General features: G+C 39.4%; 2 long non-coding RNA genes across 2 annotated transcripts in view; one reads left to right on the plus strand and one right to left on the minus strand.

Moving 5' to 3' along the window:
• LOC309611606 overlaps positions 1–25,484 on the minus strand; it is a 212,789-nt gene that overhangs the window by 169,819 nt on the left and 17,486 nt on the right. The window lies entirely within an intron of this gene.
• Positions 364–23,656, plus strand: LOC309611612. The gene is made up of 2 exons (XR_014234633.1): positions 364–11,699; positions 17,755–23,656. It is a non-coding gene; the product is annotated as an uncharacterized lncRNA (long non-coding RNA).

A 25,484-nucleotide genomic window follows, 5' to 3' on the forward strand; every position in this document is an offset into this window, starting at 1 on the left:
CAAGACGGGAATAAAGACACAGACCTACTAGAGAATGGATTTGAGGATATGGGGAGGGGGTGGGGTGAGATGTGACAGGGTAAGAGAGTGTCATGGACATATATACACTACCAAATGTAAAATAGATAGCTAGTGGGAAGCAGCCACATAGCACAGGGAGATCAGCTCGGTGCTTTGTGACCACCTAGAGGGGTGGGATGGGGAGGGTGGGAGGGAGGGAGATGCAAGAGGGAAGAGATATGGGAACATATTGTATGTGTATAACTGATTCACTTTGTTATAAAGCAGAAGCTAACACACCATTGTAAGGCAATTATACTTCAATAAAGATGTTTAAAAAAAAAAATGGATTCGAGACCTAAATGTAAGGCCAGACACTATCAAACTCTTAGAGGAAAACATAGGCAGAACACTCTATGACGTAAATCACAGCAAGATCCTTTTTGACCCACCTTCTAGAGAAATGGAAATAAAAACAAAAATAAACAAATGGGACCTAATGAAACTTAAAAGCTTTTGCCCAGCAAAGGAAACCATAAACAAGACGAAAAAACAACCCTCAGAATGGGAGAAAATATTTGCAAATGAAGCAACTGACAAATGATTAATCTCCAAAATTTACAAGCAGCTCATGCAGCTCAATATCAAAAAAAACGAACAACCCAATCCAAAAATGGGCAGAAGACCTAAATAGACATTTCTCCAAAGAAGATATACAGATTGCCAACAAACACGTGAAAGGATGCTCAACATCACTAATCATTAGAGAAATGCAAATCAAAACTACAATGAGGTATCACCTCACACCAGTCAGAATGGCCATCATCAAAAAATCTACAAACAATAAATGCTGAAGAGGGTATGGAGAAAAGGGAACACTCTTGCACTGTTGGTGGGAATGTAAATTGATACAGCCACTATGGAGAACAGTATGGAGGTTCCTTAAAAACCTAAAAATAGAACTACCATACGACCCAGCAATCCCACTACTGGGCATATACCCTGAGAAAACCATAATTCAAAAAGAGTCACGTACCACAATGTTCCCTGCAGCTCTATTTACAATATCCAGGACATGGAAGCAACCTAAGTGTCCATCAACAGATGAATGGATAAAGAAGATGTGACACATATATACAGTGGAATATTACTCAGCCATAAAAAGAAACAAAATTGAGTTATCTGTAGTGAGGTGGATGGACCTAGAGTCTGTCATACAGAGTGAAGTAAGTCAGAAAGAGAAAAACAAATACCATATGCTAACACACATATACGGAATCTAAAAAACAAAACGGTTCTGAAGAACCTAGGGGCAGGATAGGAATAAAGATGCAGACATAGAGAATGGACTTGAGGACACGGGGAAGGGGAAGGGTAAGCTGGGACGAAGTGAGAGAGTGGCATGGACATATATACACTACCAAATGTAAAAATAGATAGCTAGTGGGAAGCAGCTGCACAGCACAGGGAGATCAGCTCGGTGCTTTGTGACCACCTAGAGGGGTGGGATAGGGAGGGTGGGAGGGAGATGCAAGAGGGAGGAGATATGGGGATATATGCATATGTATAGCTGATTCACTTTGTTATAAAGCAGAAACTAACATACCATTGTAAAGCAATTATACTCCAATAAAGATGTTAAAAAAATTAAAAATAAAATAAATAAATAAATATTTGCAATCATAATGCAGAATATGTAAAAAGAGTTATACACCATGACCAAGTGGGGTTATTTCAGGAATTCGAGGCTTTTCAATATTTGAAGATTAATCAGTGTAATCCATCATGTCAACATATCAAGTGAAAAATCATATGATTATATCAATACATGAATAAAAAGCATTTGACAAAATTGAGCACCATTCATGATGAAAACTGAGAAAACTAAAAATAGAGAAGTACTTCCTCAACTTAATAAAAAGCATCTACAAAAACTTACAGCTAATGTTTAACAACAACAACAACAAAATCTACAGTTAACACTACACTTAAAGATGAAAGACTGCTTTCAGATGCTAAGACCAGGAACAAGACAAGGATATCTGCTCCCATCTCTCTTACTCAACATGGTACTGAAGTTTCAGCCAGTGCAATAACGCAAGAAAAGGAATTAAAAGGCATACAGATCAGAGAGTAAGAAATAAAACTCTCCCTATTTGAGATGACATGATAGACTATGTAGAAAATCCAAGAAATCTATTATTTGTTTTCTGTTTTGTTCCCTCTATTTCTTGTTCCTGTTTGTTTTTTCTTGGCTTCTTCTGTGTTACTTGAACATTTTTGATGCTTCATTTTTATTAAATTATAACGTTTTTGAGAGTATTTCTTTGTATAGATTCCTTAGTGGTTGCTCTAGGTATTATTATACATGCATATAACTTATCACTGCCTACTGATGTGGATGCTTTACCATTTCAAGTGAAGTATAGAAATCTCACTTTCATTTAGGTCTCTTTATTACCTCAATTTAATAAATATAATCACCTTTAAAGTATTTCCTCTACAATTATTGAACACATCAAACAGTGTGATAACTTTTTCTTCGACCATGAAACCATAAAATGTGATTAAAGAAACTCATGAGATGAAGGATGAAGGATAGCCTATTATGTTTATTTCTTTTTATCCATTCCATTGCTCTTTCCTTTCTGATGGTTCTAGCCTTTTTTCTATTATCATTATCATTTTCCTTCTGTTTGGAAAGCTTTCTTAGGCATTCTTTTTTTTTTTTTTTTGATTATATAGACACTGGAATTTATTGTTGCAGTTTTTAAAAAATAGCTAGCCTAAATTTTCATTTTGAAAAGATACTGATGCCTGGGTTCTACCCACAGAGGTCATGATTTAACTGATCTGGGATATATCCTGGATAGGATGACTTTTTTTTTTTTTTAAACATCTTTATTGGAGTATAGTTGCTTTACAATGGTGTGTTAGTTTCTGCTTTATAACAAAGTGAATCAGCTATACATATACATGTATCCCCATATCTCCTCCCTCTTGCGTCTCCCTCCCACCTTCCCTATCCCACCCCTCTAGATGGTCACAAAGCACCGAGCTGATCTCCCTGTGCTATGCAGCTGCTTCCCACTAGCTATCTATTTTACATTTGGTGGTGTATATACATCCATGTCTTAGGCGTTCTTTAAGGATAGGTGTGCTAGCAACAAATTGTCTTCATCTGAGAATGTTTTCTCCTTCAACCCTGAAGGATAGCTTCACTGACTATGTGATTTGGGGCTAATGGTTCTTTCCTTGCAGCACTTGAAAAATATTGTGCTACTTCCTTCTGACCTCCATGGTTTCAGAAGAGAAATCCACCATCATTCAAGTCAGTGTTCCTTTATAGATAATGTGTCATTTTTCTCTGGCTATTTTTAAGAATATTTCTTTGTCTTTAGTTTTTACAAGTTTGACTATGATGTGTCTTGGTGTGGACTTCTTTGAGCTTTTCCTATTTGGGATTTGCTCCTCTTCATGAATCTGTAGATTTATATCTTTTGCAGTTTGGGGAGTTTTCAGCTATTATCTCTTCTGATACATTTTCAGCCTTTACTCTCTAGAGCTTTAATGACAGAACTGTTCAATCGTTTTTATTATTGTCCCAAAGATCCCTGAGGCTCTCCAATGTTTTTCCAGCCTATAATCTCTCTGTTGTTCAGACTAAGTAAATTCTATTGATCTCTCTTCAAGTTCACTGCTTCTATCCTCTGTCATCTCCACTCTACTATTAAGTCCACCCAGTAAGTTTTTTATTTTGGTTGTTGTATTTTTCAATTCTATCATTTTCATTTACTTCTTTTTTTATAATTTATTTCTTTGCTGTAATTTTCTGTTCTTTCTTTCGTTTCAGGAGAATTTAATTTGTAATTGATTGTTGAAGCATTTCTATGATGGCTGCTTTAAAATCCTTGTCCAATAATTCCAACATTTGAGTCATCTTGGAATTGCACCAGTTATTATCTTTTTTCATTCAAATTGTGGTTTTCCTGGTATGATGAAGGTTCCCCCCCTCCCCCCGCCCCGTATCCTGGAAATTTTAATCATTTGATCTTGACCTATTTAAGTCTTCTATTTTAGTAGGCAGTTGCTCTGTTTAGTTTTAGAGTATAGGTTCAGTGCTACTTTTTTGGGCTTTCGTTCCAATGACAATTTAGTTTTTTGAGCACTTACAATGCTATCTTGTCAATTTTGTTCTTCTGGTGCTGCTACTTCTCCTGCTCAACCTATGATGATGTTTTCTGCAGGGGCAGAAGGTGCCTGTCTGGGTTGTTTACTGTCTGCTGGTGACCATCTGTGGAGGAAGGGGCAGAAGCCATCGGGCCTGGGTCTCCTTACGTTTCTGGGTAGAGCACAGGCAGACACAGGGCTTCATTGTTGCAGCTGTGAGTGTATGAGATCACCCACTTGGTCAGCTTGTGATCAGGGGTTGGAATGGCCAAGGCTTTGCTGCTTCTGCTGTAAACAGATCAGACCCCCTGCAGGGGCTGTGGTTGTAGAGTTGAGGCTGGGGGTCCCCATTAGATCTCTGTTGGACTTCCTTCCTTAGTCCTTTGGCCAGAGACAGCAGGCTTTTCTTGTTTGTCTGTCTGTTTGTTGCCTATTCGTGTTGGCAGTTCCAGGTTGCAGACCTCTCCTGCACCCAGTCTAGGAGATAAAATGAAGACCCAAGGAACTCACCGCATAGTTGTTTCTCAAGTCCTGAGGTCCCTATCCCATCCTCCTCCTCCTTTTCAGCTCTGAGTCCTTTTGTAATTGTCTTTTCAATAATTTCCAGGGTATTTAGTTATACTTTGGGGGAGAGGGGAACAGAGGAGAATGAGTATACTCCATCTTGTTTTGGAACCAGAAGAGCTAACAGGTATGTTTGCCACCCACTCCGTGCAGGGCCCTGCACTCAGCTTCCACAGCTACCCAGACAGAAGCAAACCCTCATGGACTTGCTGACTGCCTGGACCATGATGATGGGGTACCTCTGCTACAAGGCTACAGGTTTCTCAGTGGTAGCCTGAGATAAAGTCTCACAAGAGCGAATCTTCCTTTAATCCAAAGTTTCAAAGTTGCTTTTATTTTATTTTTATTATTTATTTAGGCCACACCGTGCCACATGCAGGATCCTAGTTCCCCCACCAGGGATCGAACCCGTGCCCCCTGCTGTGAAAGCGTGCAGTCTTAACCACCAGACTACCAGGGAAGTCCCAAAGTTGCTTTTATTTTAATCATATGGGATGAACGGTTTTCTCAATGTGTTGTACAGTCACGAAATAGATCAAAATCTGAATTCTTCCTGGTGCCCTCCACCCTTTGCTGTACTGTGTCTCCTGCCCATGGTCCAGCTCAGTAAGTGGACCTACCTGTCATCTGCTTCTACCTGCTTTTGTAGCTCCCCTCTCTCCTGCCTTACTGTCAGCTTGTCAGTTGTCACTCTGACTTCAGGGTACCTACTTTTGGAAGGCTCCTCATTTCAATCCTTAGTTCTAATTTGCTGAGGGTCAAGGAAATCATCTAGACAAGATTGTTTCTATTGTTTCTAAATGAAGAGTAAAACTGACTGGGCAGGGGCACCTAACATATGTGTGTGTTATGAGCCAGAGCTTTGTACTTGGTGTTTTGATAATATTTTGGCAGTTTGGTGGCTGTTTTTACTACATTTTCGTTATTGGCTGTGTTCCAGATAATCAAGGCTGCTAGAAAAGTGGCCTCTAGAAAAACGAAGCATTTTGGCATGTATTTTGTAAACAGACCCCATCCCACACGACACCTAACAGTTTTAAGCTCTGTGACATGGACTCAATAAGCCCTTGTTGGGTAAAATAGACAAAAGTGAAGATACTTTTTTTCTACTTTTCTATTACAAGAGAAGAGCTGAAAGGATATTTTATGACCTTCTCCAAAAGAAATTGTTTCTGTGCCAAAGTCAAACATGAGACATTTCAACCCAAAATAAAATCTGACAATGCTGTGGGTAACTTAATTGTAACTCTTCTGCAAGAAAATAGTATGAAAGTGAAAGGGGGTTTCAGTTGAGTTTTGTTGGAAATTAAATCCAATTATAGTTAGCATTAACTAGATACTGGATAAAACCACTTCCAAAATGTAGAACACTCCTATCCTAGACCCAGATTTTAACGATGAAGCTCCATGCCAGGGACCTCCAGTCACTGAGAAGGAAATCTGGATGCCCAAAACCAGGCCCTGGAATTAGGTCTCGCTGGTAAATGGACATGTGTGACTTCACTGAACAAAAATAACAGACTGCCAAATACTTCTAAACTTACTTATTTGGATTCAAATGGGTCCCTGAAATAATCATATGCCCTGATTTCCTAGTAAACTTTTGCCAAGACTATAAAAACTTTACTAATAGCACACGTTAGGACTAGACAAAACACCCTCCTTCTCCTTCTCACCTCCTCTGATGCACAATAGAAAGTGTTATTTGGATGTATATTTCCCCCCACCCTCCCCCAAACACACTGATCACTTCATCTTGAACTGTCAGATGATTATTTAACTGTGCTGAAGCCTACTTTGCCCACTTTGCAGCTGCATGACATAGGCAATTATATCCCCTGGAGGGTCTACTCCCCTTCTCAGGCTCAGCCCTGTTCCTGTCCCCAAGGGCTCCGAGAAGAGATGGTTTCTTAAGGAAACTGGCTCTCAGGAGCTGTTGTTTCCGTGGACTCTCCTTCCGTGGTAAATGCGACCTGGCACCAGCTTGAGCAGTGACTTTGGTCCAGCAGCTTCTGCATCTGGCAGTGTGTGAGTGTACGTGAGTGTGCACGTGTGTCTGTGTGTATGCATGTACATGAGTGCGTACAGAGGTTCCAACTCAGGAAGACCCTCATGGGCACTAGTTTCTTGACCAACTCCCAGGACTCCAAACAGCCTCTTGACACTGCTCCCCATCTGACCTGCCCCATCCAATCCCTCCTCCTCACAGCTACCAGATGAGTCTTTCTGAAACCCCAAACCACATGGAGCTGCATATCTCCCCTGTTCAGCACTTTCTGGAGACTCACTGCGTCACTGCCTGGAATGGGGTCTAGAGCCCCCGTCTCCTTCACAGCCTCCCTTTCCACTGCTCAGAAAAAGCCTACTCACTTTTCAAGATTCAGTTAAGACTCATAGCCACTATAAACTCTCTCCCAACCAGTCCATCCATCTCCCCACCTCGGTAAGCAGAAATGACATCATATTGTATATTTTGTAAGTACCATAACCCTACACAAAGGTCTCACTCTACTGGATGAAAAGTTCCTGCCAGGCAGGACCTCTGCAAATAATCTTCAGATGCCCAGCTTCTCACCTGAGCACCTGGCACATAGCACTCAACCAATGTTCAACAAGTACACGAATGCATCTTTCAGCTGACAAAGAATTACAGGCCCTTCCTGGGATAAAGGATACGTTAAAAAGAAAAGTGAGCCCGAGGGGACTTCCCACATCAGGAAAGTGTGCAGTGCAAGAGCCTGCCATGCACTTACAAGTAAAATCTTCTAGGTATAAGAGAAGATAGGTTTTATGAAGAAGAAAAAGAGGACAGAGGGAGGAGAAGGGGGAAAATGAGGAGAAGAAGAAGGAGGAGGAATGGGAGGAGGAGAGGGGTACAGAAAATTCTATACCCAACCAAACTATCATTCAAGTATCAGGGGGAAAAATTCCAGTTATGTCATGGTAAGTTGGATTGTTGTTCTCAGTTCTTTGCTCCCTCCCTTGGCTATGGTACCTTGAAGTGCATCTCAGCAGAGAAGGTGAGGTTTATACCCCCACGCTATTGGCTTTGGATTTGACCATATGACTTGCTTTGGCCAATCATATGTGAGCAAAACCTTGGAATGTGGTTTGGCTTGGCCTCTCGGACTCCTTTCATTTGCCATGAGAAGAGTATGACTCCAGGAGCTGCTCTCCCATAATGAGATACATGGAGCAGATCCAAATCTGACTTACAGTTGGAACCAAGCCCAGCCAAGCCTATCCAGAAGCAGCCAAACTCCAGCTGACCCACAAGTAAGCAAAATACATGTTTGTCATTATAAGTCACAGGACCATGGGCTAATTGCTGTATAGCATTAATGCAGCAACACCTGATTAATAGACAGACACAGAAAGCTTACTATTCAGGTCCCTTCTGTGAAAGAATTACTAGAAAATATCCTTCAGCAAAATGCAGTACAATCTAAGAGATGGTCAGGGAACAAAAAAAAGTGATAGGAAAAGAATAAAATATAGAGTTATATCTAAATAGGTATTGACTGTAGGAAAAAATTAACAATAATCTTGATGTTTATTCCAGATGGTCTCAAAATGAGAAGTGGTGATAGCAGGGAAAGTAAAAAGGTTCATGTTTTGTTCAGATGGGACAGGAGGGAATGAGGAATATAGATGTAATTAAGTCAACATCAATAGGGGAAAATAACTGTCAATGTGTAAATCGAAGTTTTTTATTATTTATTTATTTACTTGGTTGCGTCAGGTCTTAGTTGTGGAAGGTGGGCTCCTTAGTTGCGGCTTGCCAGCTTCTTAGTTGTGGCATGTGTGCTCCTTAGTTGTGGCAGGCAGGCTCCTTACAGTTGCAGCATGCATGTGGGATCTAGTTCCCGGAACAGGGATCAAACCTGGGCCCCCTGCATTGGGAGTGTGGAGTCTCAACCACTGTATCACCAGGGAAGTCCCTAAATCAAAGTTTTAATGGTAATCACCAGAAAAATATAGAATTGAGATGTATTACTTTCAGTCTATTAGAATAAAAAAGAACAGATTAAAATGAAGAAAGCAATCAATCCACAGAAGGCAAGAAAGTTTTTTTTTAATTAAAAAAGAGACGAACAGGCAGCTTTTTAGAGACGAAACATAGACCGACATTGCAGGAATGAATTCAAACACATCAGTAAAAAGTCAAGGTTAAATTCTTCTATAAAGGCAGAAATTCTGGGATTAGGGGACACTCCTGAAACAAAATGATGCAAAAAGGATACAAAGAAAAGATTAAAAAGAGAACAACATAGCAGGAAAATACTAACAAATAGACACTGGAACAATATTACTTCCAGACAATAGAATTCAAATACAAAAGCATCAAAAAAGACAAAGAAAAATATATCTATTACAAAAGTAAATTTTATATAACAATCAGCAGCTTTGATGCTCCTGACAACTAATTTTGAAATATTTCATTAAAAAACTGATAGAAAGCAAGAAGTGGTCAACCTACCTCACAACAGATGCTTTAATGCACCTCCTCCGAAACTCAACAATAGATCCCCAAAAAGTGAGGATCTAGAAGATTTCAATAATATAATTAACAGGAATAACTGAATAGAGAAATGCATACCCAACAAGCAGAAAATACACATTAATTTCAAACACACAAGACCCTCACAAAAATTGGCCACTATCAGACTTCAAGGAAAACTTCAACAGGTTTCTCAAAGCAGAAATCTCACAGGGTGCCTTCACTGAACTCAATTCCATAAATTATAAATTAATAGCAAAAAAAGAACCAAAAACCCAATTCATCTGAGAACTTTAAAATAACCTTCTAAAAAAACAGACATAGCCAAGTCATTTACTCATGCCTCCCAGATTGTTGCTCTTGAAATTTTCCACTGCTGTATGTTATTTTTTTCGGTGTATCTTTTTCCCTCCTAGAATATCCACCTCTTAATCAAGAACTGTAGTCAGAGGGTATTTAGATATAAATATCCTTTTCTTTTCTTCTTTATGTCGCTGAAAATTTGTGGAAGTCACTGGCTGTACAGAACATAATAAAAGATTTTCATAGTCTTTTATTCTTAAAATAAGTATCTTTTACAGTATTCTTTCTACATGATTCTTTTTTGTACCTTTAAGAATATTTTGATTACATTAAAGAAGACTGCTGATTTTGCTACTTTTATAAAGGGGTCTTCAAGCAAGTAAAAGATGTACATTTTAGGTAGACAAAAAAATGTACCTTGAATTTGCATCTCCTCTCTCACACCCAATCTGTAAACAATTGACATATTTTGTCCTAAAACACTTGGTTCAAATTAAGCTTATTTGTTTTAAAGCCTGTATCATCAAACTCTCTTTAGATTTAAAATGCTATTGAATATGATATTTTTGAGGAGAGAGTGTGCCCAGAACTTAGGATACAATAGGCCAAGTAAGCTAAGTGTACAATAAATTTTCTAATGTTACACCTAAAACAAGGAGATGTGGTCACTGAAATATAAAATATATATATATGTATACATGTAAGACTTAATTTAGTCTTGCTTTGTCAAGCTATTTGCTAGAGCGTTCAAGATCACAATATTACTCTAACTCTTAAAAGTGATGTAATCTGGTAGCAAAGTGTTAGTTCAAACACATCCACTTACATGATAAAAATTAATAAATTAACATCAAAAACAGACAGAATAGTGAACTATTTTAAAACAAATACAGAGCATTGCATATCAAAACCTGTAAATTGCAGCCAGAGAGCTATTCTGAAAAAGATTTACAGTCTTTAATGCAAATATTAGAAAAAATGTAATGAAAATGAATGCACTAAGCATTCAACTCAAGAAGCAAAAACCACAAAATATCAAAAAAGTGCAGAACTAATAAATATAAAAGCATAAATAAATGAGTTGCTAAATGAAACCAAAGATTCGTTTCTTGAAAACTAGATCAATAGTTAAATAACAGACTCCTTTAAAAGGAGTCAAGAATTTAGAATTTAGTTGTGTGTGTGTGTGTCTGTGTGTGTGTGTGTGTAAGCAAGTAAATATAAAAGTGATGGGATCTCAAGTTAGTGGAGATTAAATAAATTCAATTGGAACAATCAATAAAGTTTACTGCAACAGAATTAAGGTAGATCCCTACCTCACACCATACACATAAAGTTGACCTCCAAATGAATCAAAGAACAAACATAAAACACTATAAAAGCATTACGAAAAATATAAGATAAACGTTTTTGTAAATTTAGGGTAGAGTAGAAATAAATTGCAAAGACTATAAAGAAAAGGACTACATACATTTTTCTATTGTGTACAACAAGAACAAAAATAAGGTTTAAAAGCACAGAATGGATTGAAATATTTGCAACATGCATTACAGATAAAGAATTAGCATCCAGAATTATAAATAATTTAATCAGAAAAAAGTAAGAACCCCTCCCCTTTTCTTTCTACCCTAAGAAAGTCAATAAAGAGGTCCGTGATTTCAGCGTTCATTCTCCTTAGCTTTCTGCCCAGACTTGGTATACACCAGTGAAATACAACCTTCCAAAACCCACAGCATAAGTAACCTGACTGTATTATGTTGATAGAAAGCCACATGAGTAGCTGTCTAGATAGAGATGTGGAACTCACCATGCATAACCTCTTCTAAAATGATGCTGTCATGGTGTTCCAGGTGCCAACCGCTTGATCAGAGCACAGCCTCTGCACACTGTTTTTACTCTGCAGCTACATGAAATTAACGTCCCATATAAGAAACCATACTGGATGCTCAACATCACTAATTATTAGAGAAATGCAAATCAAAACTACAATGAGGTATCACCTCACACGGGTCAGAATGGCTACCATCAAAAAGTCTACAAATAATAAATGCTGGAGAGGATATGGAGAAAAGGGAACCCTCCTACACTGTTGGTGGGAATGTAAATTGGTGCAGCCACTATGGAGAACAGTATGGAGGTTCCTTAAAAAACTAAAAATAAAGTTACCATAGGAACATGCAATCCGACTCCTGGACATATATCTGGAGAAAACCATAATTTGAAAAGATACATGCACCTCTGTGTTCATAGCAACATTATTTGCAATGGCCAAGACATGGAAGCAACCTAAATGCCCATTGACAGATGAATGGATAAAGAAGATGTGGTACATATATACAACAGAATACTACTCAGCCATCAAAAAGAATGAAATAAAGACATTTGCAGCAACACAGATGGACCTATAGATTACCATACTAAGTTAAGTAAGCCAGACAGAGAAAGACAAAAATCACATATCGCTTATATGTGGAATTTTTTTAAAAATTGATACAAGGGACTTCCCTAGTGGCAGAGTGGTTAAGAATCCACCTGCCAACGTAGGGGACACGGGTTCGAGCCCTGGTCCGGGAAGATCCCACATGCCAGAGAACAACTAAGCCTGTGCACCACAACTACTGAGCCTGTGCTCTAGAGCCTGCGAGCCACAACTACTGAACCCATGCACCACAACTGCTGAAGCCCGAGCACCTAGAGCCAGTGCTCCACAACAAGAGAAGCCACTGCAATGAGAAGCCGGCGCACCGCAATGATGAGTAGCCCCCGCTCGCCACAACTGGAGAAAGCCCTCGCACAGAAACGAAGACCCAACACAGCCAAATATAAATAAATAAATAAATAAATAAATAAATAAATAAATAAATAAATAAATAAACAAACAAACAAACAAACTTCTAAAAAAAAAAAATACAGAAACGGATCCACAGACATAGAAAACAAATTTACGATCACCAAAGGGGAAAGTGGGGAAGAGGGATAAATTAGGAGTTTGGGATTAACAGATAACACACTATTGTATGTAAAATAGATAATCAACAAGGACCTACTGTATAGCACAGGGAACTATACTCAATATTTTGTAATAACCTATAAGGGAAAAGAATCCAATAAAGAATATATATGTGTGTGTGTACATATATATATTAACACAGCCTCCTGTCCATATGACATAGATCCAGAAATGTTATAGTGCTCTGTTTTTACTTATAGAAACAGTTTCTACATAAAATTGATCATCCATATTCAAGCAGAGGAGGTAAAGTTTAGCCAGAACATTTATTGCTGTTTCACTATTACTATTGTAAAAAGAAAATCTGTTCTAAATTGCTTTCTATCACTCTTAGTAAAGCATAATAATCATTCTATTTTAACAAACTCTTTAAAATTTTTTTCTCTTTTCTTTTTTTCCCAGTTTTATTGAGATATAATTGACAGATAGCACTGTATAAGTTTAAGATGCACAGCATAATGGTTTGACCTACACATACTGTGAAATGATTACCACAGTGAGTTTAATTAACATCTAGCTTCTCATATAGACACAAAAAGAACAAAAGAACCTGTAATGGAAAGGAATCTGAAAAAGAATACACACACACACACATATACATAACTGAATCACTTTATTGTACACCTAAAACTAACACAGCATTGTAAATCAACTATAAAAACAAATATCGTATATTAATGCATATTTGTGGAATCTAGAAAAATGGTACAGAGGAACATATTTGTAGGGCAGGAATAGAGATGTAGACATAGAGAACAGACATGTGGACACAGGGGGGAAGGGGAGGGTGGGACGAATTGGGAGATTAGGTTTGACATAAATACATTCCCATATGTAAAATAGATTGAAGTGGGAACCTGCTGTATAGCACAGGGAGCTCAGCTCGGTGCTCTGTGGTGACCTAGATGGGTGGGATGGGGGGATGGGAGGGAGGTCCAAGAGGGAGGGGATATAGGTATACATATAGCTGATTCACTTCATTGTACAGCAGAAACTAACACAACATTGTAAAGCAATAATACTCCAATAAAAAAATTTTTTTAATTAAAAAAATTTTTTTGAGATTCCATATGTATCTGGATAGCTGATTCACTTTGTTATAAAGCAGAAACTAACACACCATTGTAAAGCAATTATACTCCAATAAAAATGTTAAAAAATTTTTTTTAATTAAAAAGAAATCTAAAAAGAAAGGAAAATGTGATGAGAAGGCTCTGGATCTACTATTCTCTTAACAACTTTCAGGTCTATATTACAGCAGATATATGTTTCAAACCTTTTTTTAAACAGGAGACTGTGGATAGGCAACTCACGCAAAGAGAAATACAAATAGGCACTACGTATGTAAAAAGACACCAGCCTCACTAGTGTCTGCACTAAGGGCCGTGGAGAAGAGAGAAGGCAGAGAAAAGCACACACCCTTGCACTTGAACCCTTGCAGATTTGCAAAGTAGCAATGGAGGAAAAGTTCAGTGTGCCAGCAGGAGGCATTCACCGAGGATGTCTCCCACCAAACCTTGAATCCTGACCTAAAGGGTCTCTTTGATTCATCACAAGTTGTGCCTCAAAATGTCTGGAACTTTGACAGCAGTACAAGCTCTTTGATGTTTCCATCTGCCTCATAACTACCATCACACTTTGTTTTCCTTTTTGGAGCACACATTCCGCAGTGAGTCTAGTGTGTAATTATTCTTGAAAACTTACCCACATGTAAATCAGGCCACAACGTTTTTTTCATGCAAAAAGCACCCAGTCCTTCTTCCCAGGGTTGCAACACGAAACGTAGTCAACGTCTTAGAAACCACAGAGCCAGGCTTGCCCACAAAAACACCACTCCCAGGGGCACAAGCTTGATGAGCCCTGGTGGAGGGTACTCAGCCATGTGAGACATTAAGAGCTAAGCATATGAGGCAGAATTCATAGTTAACAATTAAGAGAACATCGGGGGACATGGGCCAGGTCCGGGGAAGACAGGACAGTTACATCAGTTCTCCCAGCACATGTGACACGGCATCTGAGGGCACGACAACCTGTCCTAGAGACCAGCCCTCACCCTCAGGAAGTACTGCGTTTAACCATCCTATTTGTTTTTAATTGTGGTCATCACATAACGTAAAATTTACCGTCTTAACCATTTCACGTGTATTGTTCAGTAGCATTAAGTACATTCGCCGTGTTGTGCAACCATCCCACCATCCCTCCACGGAACTCTTTTCATCACCCCAACTGAAACTCCATACCCATTCAACAACAACCCCCATATCCCCTCTTCCCAGCCCCTGCCAGCCACCATTCTACTTTCTGTCTCTATGAGATTGACTGCTCTAAGTATCTCTTACATAAGCAGAATCATACAGTGTTTGTCCTTTTGTGACTGGCTTGTTTCACTTAGCATAATGTCCTCAAGGTTCATCCATGTTACAGCGTGTGTCAGAATTTCCTTGCTTTTCAAGACTGAATAATATTCCGTTCTATGTATAGAACACATTTTGTTTATCCAGTCATCCGTCCATGGACCCCTGGGTTGCTTCCATCTTTTGGCTTTTGCAAAAGTCATCCTATGCCTTTTTTAAAGGCGTCCAGAAGACTGCACAGTAACTCACTGCAAAGCCTTGCAGTGAGATTTATTTTCCCCAAATGAGTCTCGTGTCTAACCTAAATCCTTCGTGCTGCATCTTAAGGTCATCTCTCCCTCGTGCTCACCGAAGATTCTGCCTCTGCTCCACCACTTACAAGTTTTAGGACTTTTAGCAATGCCCTTCACCCTTCACCTTTCTACAGCTCATTTTCTCATTGGTAAAGGGGGAAATCTTTGCAGGGCTTTGGGGAATACTAAAGGAGCTAATGCACAGAGAGCAGTGGGCCCTGAGCCTGACACATGGTAGGAGTGCAAAGCTGGTATCACTCCGAAATAAGCATGCTTTGTAGATTTAAGAATTGTCAATTTTCTCAGTTTTTTTTTTAACTCCTTGAGATGACTCATGTTTCCTAATCAAGTCCCCTTGTGTCTACTCAGTCAGCTCACACATACAGAGATGCCCACTGAGCTATCCACACGTCCTTCTGCAGAATGGCTCAGGGCTGAGAATCAGGGCCGTGCTATGAGACCCGGTCTGGGGAAGGATCACCTAAGCCCCCTGGGAGCTAGGCTCTAGACTCCCATCTCTGGGAAAAAGGGTCTTCAAATTCAGCAGCTGCTCCTCCAATAGGAAAAGGTTGTCACTTAAGAAAGTGTTAGAACCAAAGTCCACACCCCCAGGCACTCCCTGCCATGGGAGATCAAACCTACTGGCTTCAACAAAACTGATCATCCTAAGAAGACTTTTTTAAAAAAGAAAGTCAAGCAAACCATATATAAAATTACAATAAAAAGTCTTTGGTTAACAGAGGGGGTAAAAAAGAATCCCTAATGAGTGGTGTGGTTTCTTTTACTATCTGATGAAGATCAAGATGACAAACATCACAAACTGACACAAAGGAGTCACAGTCTCTGACTTTTCTGTCACTAATTCTCAGAATTCTAAAATGAAATAACAATCATCATAATACACCATGGTTTTGCAGACTGCGATCTACTGAATTGCAAAAGGGGTTTCACCCAACGTTAATCCCTCAATGACTTTTCGTTTTTCATAACTGATAGTATTTCCTCCTTTTGCAAAGAGCAGTCATGACACAGCAGCTGTGACCCACAGAGGAACCTTGATTTTCTATGAAGACAGAGTGTTAACCCCACCAGATCACTGTCTTCCCACAGGACTTTACTAAAGTCTCCAAAGGAAATTCCTCATTTTATTTTAAAGAAGGAAATCTGCAATTCGTGAAATGTAGGCAGTCTTTGGAATGAAGAACCTTTCAGTTCAGCAAATAACAAATAAGGAAAGAGTTCCTAAAAGGGTACTTCCCCTCCCAAACCGCCCCCCCCCTCCCCGCTATCCAAAAGCGGAGCGTCCCTAGGAAATCTTTCTTAAACAGAAGTAGCATAAAGCAAATAATCAATTACCTTAGGACCCATCTTGCTAACAGACGCTTAAAATAAATAGAGATCTAGCACAGAGGCTGGCAGACACAGTTCAAAGCTATGGCGGCTTGATGCGGAGATGCTGAGTGTAGTTCCAGGCGAAGGCACTTGGTGGCGCTACTCTAGCTGCTGGGGCGCGCGCTGCCTCTAACGGCTCAAAGCAAAACACAGGCTGATCGCTACTTTAACTTTCTGCCTTTTTCCAAAAAAGTAAAAATCTTCTTGGGATTTCTTTCGATGAGCAAAAACAGGTACTAATGTAGGTCTTTTGTAAAAGTGGAATGGCATAAGTCGAACTTTTGAAAAGTAGAGGATGCTTGTAATGGTTTTTCCATGAGGCCCCCATGCTGGCAACTTCTGCTGGGAACCACGGGGGCGTCAGAAGAGATGACTTTTGGGCTTAGGTTCTTCCTGTGATTGCTGAAGTAAAGAGAGAAATCACAATCTGACTTGTTATCCAAACTCCTCTAGGCCAAGAAGAGAGGAAGAAATGGGTATTAAATATTTACCAAGTCTCAGTGCCTGCAGCAATGCCAACCATTAACATGTATCGAGTTGGGTACTCTGCTGTGCCTGTTACGTGTACCATCTCATTTATTATTCGCAGCTGTAAGTCCCCAATATGTAGATGGAGAAACAGAGCCTGCGACAGGATTCTGTCCCAAGATGCCTCAGTTAGTGGACCATGAGGTCCAGATTTGAAGCCAGGGGCCAGAGCTTTCATTCACGTCCACTGCTGTCACTGGTACAGATGAGGAATCTTTGTCATTGACTTTCTGAGGAGTCCATCAGAGGTCGCCCGTCTGGAGCAGATGTAGACAAGGTTGAAAACCACAACATCTTTTCCTCAAATAAAACAGGTTTAAGGAAGGTTAAGTTCCCACAGTGTAGGTAAAGGCTGCCACAGAAAGGACTTTCTACTTGAAAAGTAAGTAAATGAATATCTAAATAGACATTTCTCCAAAGAAGACATACAGATGTCCAAAAGGCACATGAAAAGATGCTCATCATCGCTAATTAGAGAAATGCAAATCAAAACTACAATGAGGTATCACCTCACTTTGGTCAGAATGGCCATCATTAAAAAGTCTACAAATAATAAATGCTGGAGAGGGTGTAGAGAAAAGGGAACCATCCTACACTGCTAGTGGGAATGTAAGTTGGTGCAGCTACTATGGAGAACAGTATGGGGGTTCTTTAAAAAACTAAAAATAGAGCTACCATATGATCCAGCAATCCCACTCCTGGGCATATATCTGTAGAAAATCATACTTTGAAAAGATACATGCACCCCATTGTTCACTGCAGCACTATTTATGATACCCAAGACATGGAATCAACCTAAGTGTCCGTCAACAGATGAATGGATAAAGAAGATGTGGTATATATATATACACAATGGAATATTACTCAGCCATAAAAAGGATGAAATAATGCCATTTGCAGCAACATGGATGGACCTAGAAATTATCATACTAAGTTAAGTAAGCCAGGCAGATAAAGACAAATATCATATGATATCATTTATACATGGAATCTAAAAAAAAAGGATACAAATGAACTTATTTACAAAACAGAAACAGACCCACAGACTTAGAAAACAAACTTATGGTTACCAAAGGGGAAAGGTGGGGGGAGGGATAAATTGGGAGGTTGGGATTAATATAGACACACTACTATATATAAAATAAACAACAAGGACCTACTATATAGCATAGGGAACTCTACTCAATATTCTGTAATAACCTATACAGGAAAAGTAAGCAACAGACAGTGACGGGTTCCCCTCGCGGTAGGCTGAACATATGAGGCAGTCAGGGTCTCACAGGCTTTCAGTGGACTGGAACAAAGAAAATACAAGAAGCCAAAAGTAGAACTGCTGCTGCTGAGAGCTATGGATAAGGCGCTGAGTGAGCTCTGCTGGGTGAGATTTCAAGAACTCAAGCAAGCACCAGACCACACCTGCACACAACATTCTCCCGAACAAACAGATCTTCCTCTTGCATGGGAACTTATTTGCCTTCTGAGTCTGAGAGATGTGGTATCCAGACCAGGAATGCAGAGCACAGGGACATGGGGAGGGGTGTAATTGAAGGAGGAAGCTGAGCCAAGGTCCTTCCTCCCTTTCCCCATAAGTTAGTAGCTAACATGCAAGGAAGAACTTTTAAGGAGTCTGGTTCCCTTCCTTTTAAAAAACAATCTCTTGGGATTCCCTGGTGGTGCAGTGGTTAAGAATCCGCCTGCCAATGCAGGGCACACAAGTTCGAGCCCTGGTCCAGGAAGATCCCACATGCTGTGGAGCAACTAAGCCTGTGCACCACAGCTGCTGAGCCTGTGCTCTAGAGCCTGCAAGCCACAACTACTGAGCCCATGTGCTGCAATTACTGAAACCCGCACGCCTAGAGCCCACGCACTGCAACAAAGAGCAGCCCCCACTCGCCGCAACTAGAGAAAGCCCATGCACAGCAATGAAGACCCAATGCAGCCAATAATTAATTAATTAATTAATTTTTAAAAAACGATCTCTTTCCCACCACTACATATAAACCACATCTTGAGGAGAGAAAGAAGTTTCCACCTGATAAGAAGATTATGCCACGGAGCTCCTTCTGTCCCAGGAGAAAAATATAGGAACATAATTCTTTTATTCATGACTCACTGAGTTCCCACCATGTGTCAGATGTTATACCAGGCACTTGGGAGTTGAGCACAGGTGAAGAAGGCAGCACACAGGAAGTTGCATGACTGGACAGCTGGGCAGGAAGGCAAAGAAGCTGACCCAGAGCTGTGGGAGCACAGGAAACGTCTGATCTGGGGTGGAGCAGGACAGCCAGTGTCAATGCCTTACTCCCAGATGTGAGGAAATCGTGCAGAAAAACTTACAAACTAGTCAAGTCTGTTCTGTCTGGAATCCCTGAGGTGAGCCGAGAAGCCACCAAGACAGTTGACTTCAGAGCTCTGTGCACAGATACTTTGTTGCCAGGCATTTCATAGACCAGTAGAGTTAGAAGAGGACCCTAAGATGTTCCACACCAATGCCCTCCTGTTACAAGTGAAGAAAGTGACCTGAAGGAAATGACCCCAAGAGAGTTTCAGGGACCTGTTCAAGAAAACTAGATGACTGTCTGATCAAAAGCTGAAGCCCACTTTTCTTCAATTTGGCCTGATCATCAATTTGCTCTGATTCATCCATCCATCCACCATCTGCCCATTCATTCATTCATTCAAAGATTTACTAAAACATTTCATTGAAATATTTACAGAGTGCTAATTATATGCCAAAAACTGGCCTTGGCTCATCATCTCTCTAGAACAAAAGAATCTAAGATTCACACGAAAATAAACTTCATTATGGCTATTTCAAATTTATTAATATTAGAAGTGTTGTAATTGTTGTGTCATTCAGTATGTCCCTGCTTCAATCTCAATCTAACCACCTACTGGTGAAAGGCTTCCAGGGAAAACATGTGGAGTATTGACAGTATCTTCTATGGTATACTATAGTAAAACTACAGAAAACCAAAAACTCAAAAAAAGAAAAATCCTGAAAGCAGCCAGAGTGGGGAAGACATATGACCTTCAAAGGAGCAACAGTGAGGCTTACAGTTAACAAAAACAGCTTACAGTTAATTAAAAACAAAAACCTTACAGTTAACAAAAACAGCTTACAGTTGATCAACAACAGTGCTGAAAGAAAAAAAAAAATTTACAACCAAGAATTCTATACCCAGTGAAATATCTTTCAAAATTGAAGGCACAATAAATGCACTTTCAGACCTCAAGTCCCTCCAACAATAACCTGAGAGTATTCATCAGAAGAAAACCCACACTGAATGAAATACTCTTTAGCAAAAAGAAAATGTTCCCCCCCACCAGAAAAGAAAAAAAAAACACAAAACCAAAGAAAAGCAAGGAAAAAGGCATACATGTGGGTAAATGTAAACAAATACTAATTGTACAAAACAATAATGATGTCTTACGGAAACTAAAATATATGTAGGATTAAAATTCATGATTACTATAATGGCACAAAAGGCATGAGAGGAGTAAACAAAGTTAAACTGTTTCAAGATAATAATATTGTCTGAGAAATGATGAAAAAAATATTTATTTATATTCAAGTATAAAAGGCCAAGAATATAAAAATAACTATCTAATGGAAAAGGGGAAATTGGACAATAAAAATATTTTATTAATACAAAAGTAAGCAATAAGGGAGAGTAAAAGAAACATAAAACAAATTACAAATAGAAAACAAATTATAAGGTGGACATAATTATATAAAATGGAAATAAAACAAATGTTCCAATTAAAAGACTGATGTGACATCAGCAAAAGTGGAGGAGTAAAGACCTCCAAAAGTTTGCCTCTCCAGAAAACCAATATAAAAACTGGCAAAATTTCTCAAAATCAACTTTTTCAGAACTCTGGAAATTAATCAAAGGCTTGCAGCAGTCCAGGGAAAGAAAAATCAACTAAATCTCAGGAAGAAAAGAAATAAAATGTATCTAATTAGAAAAGAAGTAAAACTATATCCATTTGCAGGTGATATAGTCATATATATCTATATACATATATGTATATAGATATATATGATTATATATATAATCCTAAAGAATCCACAACAACAAAATCTATTAAAACTAATAAACAAGCTCAGCAAGGTTATGGGATACACAATCCATATTCAAAAATCAGTGGTATTTCAGAGCAGTGGCCAAGATGGTAGAGTAGGAAGACCCTGAGCTCACCTCCTCCCATGGGCACACCAAAATTACAACTATTTACAGAGCAACTATTGATGAGAACGACTTGAAGAATAGCAGAAAATATTTTCCACAACTAAAGGTATAAGGAAGGAACCACAATGAGATGGGTAGGAGGGGTGAACACACAGTATAGTCAAGACTCAAACCCTTGGATAGCACACCCTTGGGTAAGTGACCCACAAATGGGAGGATATCATAATTGCAGAGTTTCTTCCCAAAGAACAAGGGGTCTAAGCCCCACATCAGGCTCATCAGCCTCAGGGTCCTGCACCAGGAAGATGAGCCCCCAGATCATCTGGTTTGAAGGCCAGTGAGGCTTGCATATGGAGAGCCTGAGGGCTGTAGGAAACAGAGCCTCTACTCATAAAGGGCACACAAAAAATTCACACATTCCAAGACCCAGCGCGGAGGCAGTCATTTGAAAGGAGCCTGGGTCAGACCTACTTGCTGATCTTGGAGAGCCTCCCAGAGACCCAGAAGGCAACTGGGACTCACCTTGGGGACCTAGATGCTGGTGGAAGCCATTTGGGGAGCTCGTTCTACCACAAAGACACTGGTGCTGGCAAGTGCCACTTTGGATTCCTTCCTCTAGTCTATTAAGGTCATGGGCTTACCTGCCCACCAGCCAGTTGGCACAAGTCTCAGAACCCTCAGGCCAAGCAGCCAGCTGCACAGGGACCCAGCCCCTCCCACAAGCAGACCCAGGACCCAGCCCACCCACCAGTGGACTGACACAAGCCCCGAGATCCCACAGGCCCTGGCCCTACCTACCAGCAGCCCAGTACCAGCCCCAGGACCCCTGGCCCCACATCCAGCAGCCTTGGGATCTGGCCCTCCCCACCAACAGGCTGGCACCATCTCCAGGGCCCTGAGCCCCACAGCAGCCACACGAGTGAGTTGATACCCACCCACAAGTGGGATGATACCAGCCCCAGACACTCCAGCATCTGCAGCCAGCCACCGCAGGACAAGTCCCACCCACAAACTGGTCGGCACCAGCTCTGGGACCCCCAGGACCTGCAGCCAGCTGCACTGGGACCCAGCCATGACCACCAGTGGCTGGCAGCCTTCATACGAGGCAGCTCCTGGCAGGCAGTTAGACCAGGGGCCAGCCCCACCTACCAGCATACCCACAGTAGTCAGACATGCATCAACAGAAGTGCCTACTCAGCCCACATATAGGGCACCCCTAGATTATATAGCTCTGATGAAGAGAGGGGAGTGTGCTGCTGAGCCCCATAGGACATCTCCTATGACTTCTTCTCCAAGATGAGGAAACATAACTGACCAACCTGATACATACAAATAAACGCAGAGAATTAGGAAAAATGAGGCAACAAAGGAATATGTTCCAAACAAAGGAACAAGATAAAACCCCAGAAGAAGAGCTAATCAAAGTGGAGATAAGCAATCTATCTAATAAAAAGTTCAAGGTAATGATTATAAATATGCTCAATGAATTTGGGAGACTGATGAACACAATGAGAAGTTTAACAAAGAGTTAGAAAATGTAAAAGAAAACAAAACAGAGCTGAAGAATACAATAACTAAATAAAAATACACTGGTAGGACTCAACAGTGGATTAGATGACACAGAGGAACAGATCAGTGAACTGGAAGACAGAGTAGTGGAAATCACCCAAGCTGAACAGAAAAAAGAAAAAAAGAATTTTAAAAAATGGTGACAGTTTAAGAGACCTCTGGGACCACATCAAGCATACTAACCTTAGGGATCCCAGAAAGAGAAGAGAAAGAGAAAGGGGTAGAGAACTTATTTGAAGTAATAGTAGCTGAAAACCTTCCTAACCTGGGAAAGGAAAAAAGACATCCAGGAACAGGAAGCACAGAGAGTCCTGAACAAGATAAGCCAAAGAGGTCCTCACCAAGACACGTTGTAATTAAAATGGCAAGTGTTAAAGATAAAGAAGAAAGAGAAATGAGGGAAAAAATGCTTACATGGAGACTAAACAACATGCTACTAGAAAACCAATGGGTTGATGATGAAATCAAAGAGGAAATAAAGATAAAGAATCTTTAAAGCAGCAAGAGAAAAGCAACTTATTATGGACAAGGGAATGCCCATAAGACTGTCAGTTGACTTTTCAGCAGAAAATTTGCAGGCCAAAAGGGAGTGGCACAATATATTTAAAGTGATAAAAGGAAAAATCTACAACCAAGAATATCCTACCGAGCAAGGCAATCATTCAGATTTGAAGGAGAAATGAAGAGTTTTACAAACAAGCAAGAAGATATAAATATAACCAAAATAGAAGCACTTAAATTCATAAAGCAAATATTAACAGACATAAAAAGAGAAATTGACAGTAGCACAACAATAGTAGGGGCTTTAACACCCCACTTACATCGATAGACAGATCCTCCAGACAGAAAATCAATAAGAAAACACTGGCCTTAAACAACACATTAGATCAGATGAACTTAATAGATATATATTAAACATTCTAACCAAAAGCAGAAGAAGACACATTCTTTTCAAGTGCACATGGAACATTTACCAGAATAGATCAAATGCTAGGCCACAAAACAAGGTTCAATAAATTTAAAATGATTGAAATCATATGAAGCATTTTTTCTGACCACAACAGTATGAGACTAGAAATCAACTATAAGAAAAAAACTGCAAATAAATACAACCACATGGAGGTTAAAAAATATGCCAATAAACAACAAACGGGTCACTGAAGAAATCAAAGAGGAAATAAAAAAAAATACCTGGAGACAGATGAAAATGAAAACACAATGATCCAAAATCTATGGGATGAAACAGAAGCAGTTCTAAGAAGGAAGTTTATAGTAATACAAGCCTACTTCAGGAAATAAGAAAAATCTCAAATAAACAACACAACCTTACACCTAAAGGAACTAGAGAAAGAACAAACAAAACCCAAAGTTACTAGAAAAAAATCATAAATATCAGAGCAGAAATATATGAATAGAGACTAATAAAATGGAAAATATCAAAGAAACTAAGAGCTGGTTCTTTGAAAAGATAAACAAAATTAATAAACCTTTAACTAGACTCATCAAGAAAAAAAGAGAGGGGGCTCAAATCAATAAAATCAGAAATGAAAAAGAAGTTACAGCCAACACCACAAAAATACAAAGGATCAAAAGAGATTACTACAAACAATTATATGCCAATAAAATGGACAACCTAGAAGAAGTGGATAAATTCCTAGAAATGTATAATTTCCCAAGACTGAGTCAGGAAGAAATACAAAATATGAATGGGCCAATTACCAGTAATGTAATTGAATCTGTAACAAAAAAAACTCCCAACAAACAAAAATCCAGGACCAGGCGTCTTCACAGGTGAATTCTACTAAACATTTAAAGAGTTAATGCCTATTATTCTCAAACTATTCCAAAAAATTTTAGAGGAAGGAACACTTCCAAATTCATTCTACAAGTCCAGCATCACTCTGATACCAAAAGCAGACAAAGACACCACAGAAAAAGAAAATTACAGGCCAATATAACTGATAAACATAGATGCAAAAATCCTCAACAAAATATTAGCAAATTGAATTCAACAATACATTAAAAGTATCATACATCATGATCAAGTGGGATTTATCCCAAGGATGCAAGGATGATTCAATATCCACAAATTAATCAGTGTGATACACCACATTAACAAACTGAAGTATAAAAATCATATGATCATCTCAATAGATGCAGAAAAAGCTTTTGACAAAACTCAGCATTGACTTATGATAAAAACTCTCAACAACACGGGTATAGAGGGAACATACCCCCCTATCAAAACACCAATGGCATTTTTCACAGAACTATAACAAATAATTCTAAAATTTGTATGGAAACATAAAAGACCCCAAATAGCCAAAACAATCTTGAGAAGGAAGAACAAAGCTAGAGGCATCACATGCCCTGATTTCAAACTATACTACAAAGCTACAGTAATCAAAACAGTATGGTACTGGCCCCAAAACAGACATACAGATCAATGGAACAGAATAGAGAGCCAAGAAATGAATCCACACTTACATGGCCAATTAACCTTTGACAAAGAAGACAAGAATATACAATGGAAAAATACAGTGTCTTCAATAAGTTGTGTTGGGAAAACTGGACAGCTACATGCAAAAGAACCAAACTGGACTA

This window comes from Balaenoptera borealis (assembly GCF_965194805.1).
Source record: "Balaenoptera borealis genome assembly, chromosome: 15".
NCBI lineage: Eukaryota > Metazoa > Chordata > Mammalia > Artiodactyla > Balaenopteridae > Balaenoptera > Balaenoptera borealis.